This window comes from Peromyscus maniculatus, chromosome 14, assembly GCF_049852395.1.
Source record: "Peromyscus maniculatus bairdii isolate BWxNUB_F1_BW_parent chromosome 14, HU_Pman_BW_mat_3.1, whole genome shotgun sequence".
In the NCBI taxonomy this organism is placed as follows: Eukaryota; Metazoa; Chordata; class Mammalia; order Rodentia; family Cricetidae; genus Peromyscus; species Peromyscus maniculatus.
The window spans coordinates 48,453,326-48,455,491 of record NC_134865.1 but is presented as its reverse complement, the minus strand read 5'-3'; the positions used below and the strand labels follow the sequence as shown (position 1 = coordinate 48,455,491).

The 2,166-nt window shown below is 43.0% G+C and overlaps 1 non-coding gene across 1 annotated transcript; it reads right to left on the bottom strand.

Moving 5' to 3' along the window:
- Positions 1-2,059: 2,059 nt before the first annotated feature.
- LOC121822651 (U6 spliceosomal RNA) lies at positions 2,060-2,166 on the bottom strand. Its single transcript, XR_006063820.1, has one exon. It is a non-coding gene; the product is annotated as a U6 spliceosomal RNA (small nuclear RNA).

The following is a 2,166-nucleotide window of genomic DNA, read 5'->3' as shown; positions in this document are numbered from 1 at the left end:
GCACAGTAATGGAATTTCCCAGAAAGAGGCCAGGCATCCATGTTCCTGCAGATGTAAATCTGTTTTAAAATGTGGTAATGCTACCTTTTGCTTTTTATTCCTTTAAAAATTGACACATAGTTGGGACTGGAGAGATGGCTCAGTGGTTAAGAGCACTGAGTGCTCTTCGAGAGGACCCGGGTTCAATTCCCAGCATCCACATGGCAGCTCACAGCTGTCTGTAACTCTAGTCTCAGGTAATCAGATGCCCTCTTCTGATCTCTGAACACACCAGGCATGCACATGGTATACAGACATACATTTGGGTAAAGTACAATTGATGCACAATTGTTGAACATATACTTGTAGGGGTACAGTGTACTATTTGAAAATGGGTATATAATGTGTGATGATCAGGGTACTCATTTCTTTGTGTTGTGGGGGGTTCAGAATTGTGTCTTCTAGCTTTTTGTGGGGACAGCAGGGTCTCACCGTAGCCCACGTTGGCCTTAAGTTCCTCACATATGATCTTCAACTCCTTCTTCTACCTCTCAAGTGCTCCCATTACAAGCGTGCATGCCACACCTGCTTTCCCTGTCTGTTTTGAAACACACAGTAAATTGCTGGCAGTTACAGTTGCCCTACTGTGCTGATGAATGCTAGAACTCACTCATCCTTTCTAACTATAATTTTGTACCCTTGACAAACCTCAGAAGATCTGGGTTAAAAAAAAAAAGAGAGAACAATTTATGCAATGTTTATCACTAAAGTCTGTTGGTATGGGACAATATGAGTCATTTCTTTTGTGTTTATTATCGGTGGTGTGTGTGTGTGTGTGTGTGTGATGTACACGTGTAGGCAGATGTGGAGGTCAAGAGGACAACTTGCAGGAATTGGCTCTTTTCTCTATCTTTTTAGGTAGGTCCCAGGCACTGACCTCAGCTATTGGTGGTAAGTCTGCTTTTGCTCACAGAGCCGTCTTTTGGGTTCAGTATGAGACATTTCTAATGTTTTTCTCTAATGAGTGAAAAATTTAAAAATATTAAATACTTTAGAAGTAGAGAAAAAATGGTCAATAAAAAAAAAAAAAGATTGAACTACAGAATCAGACAGTCTTATTAGAGTCTGTGGCCTCTTAACCATGCCCATCTATAACCCTTCTCCTTCCTGACCTCATCTTGGGGACTGTCACACTGTCTGGCCTGTCATTAATGCTGTTTTATTCTGAGCCACAAGAGGTAAGGATGCTGCATCTCCAGAATTGCATTTGAGTCATTTATGAAATTGCACCTTACCATTTGCTACCGTTTCTGGGGGCTCGTTAACATGTCCTTCTCAAATGGGCGTGCACAGTCACACCAGGGCTCGTGTTCCTTCTAGAGCATGGAGAACACTGCTTCAGAGCTGGGGGCCAGGCCAGGGATGCACATCCTTCAGGCTGTTAGGTTTCAGATGGCTAGAACATTAGCCACTCAAGGTATTGGAGAGGCTCGGGTGCAGTTCAAGCACCTTCAAGGAGCTGCACAGAAAAAAAAAAAAAATTTGCCTGCTTATTTACAGACATCGAAGATTAAGATTGAGGCATGCATGGGGGGCTTGCAGAGACCTGGCTGCAGAAGCTGATTGCCCGGGTGGATCATTTAAACTTCAGGTCAGAGGAATCTTGTTCAGTGGCCTGGGTACATAGATATCAAGTTAGGTCCCCATTACAGCTATGTCCTTGGTACCTGGGACACCAACCAAATGTAGATCATCAGTGAAGAGTTAAGTTGTATAGTTATACTCATAGGTGGCCAAGTCTAGAGCAGAACTTGACAACGTTTCACACAGCACTACCCAGTTCTACAGGACAGTCTGCTTCAGGTTATGTCATATGTAAGAAAAAAAATAACCATATGCAAATAGACACAAAGGGAGAAGGTTAGCAGGTGTACAGATAAACTTGAGGTGGAACATTTGTTTACACATATGAAAGTAGGAACGCCTCTTCTCTCTGAGCCTCAGTCTCCCCATCTGTAGAAAGGGCTGGGAAGATGTTCAGTAAACATCACATTCATTTTTTTGGGTAGGGGAGGGGTTAAAAAATATGGACCAATTCACGAATTTGCATGTCATCCTTACGCAGGGGCCACGCTAATCTTCTCTGTATCGTTCCAATTTTAGTGTATGTGCTGCCAAAGTGGGCAC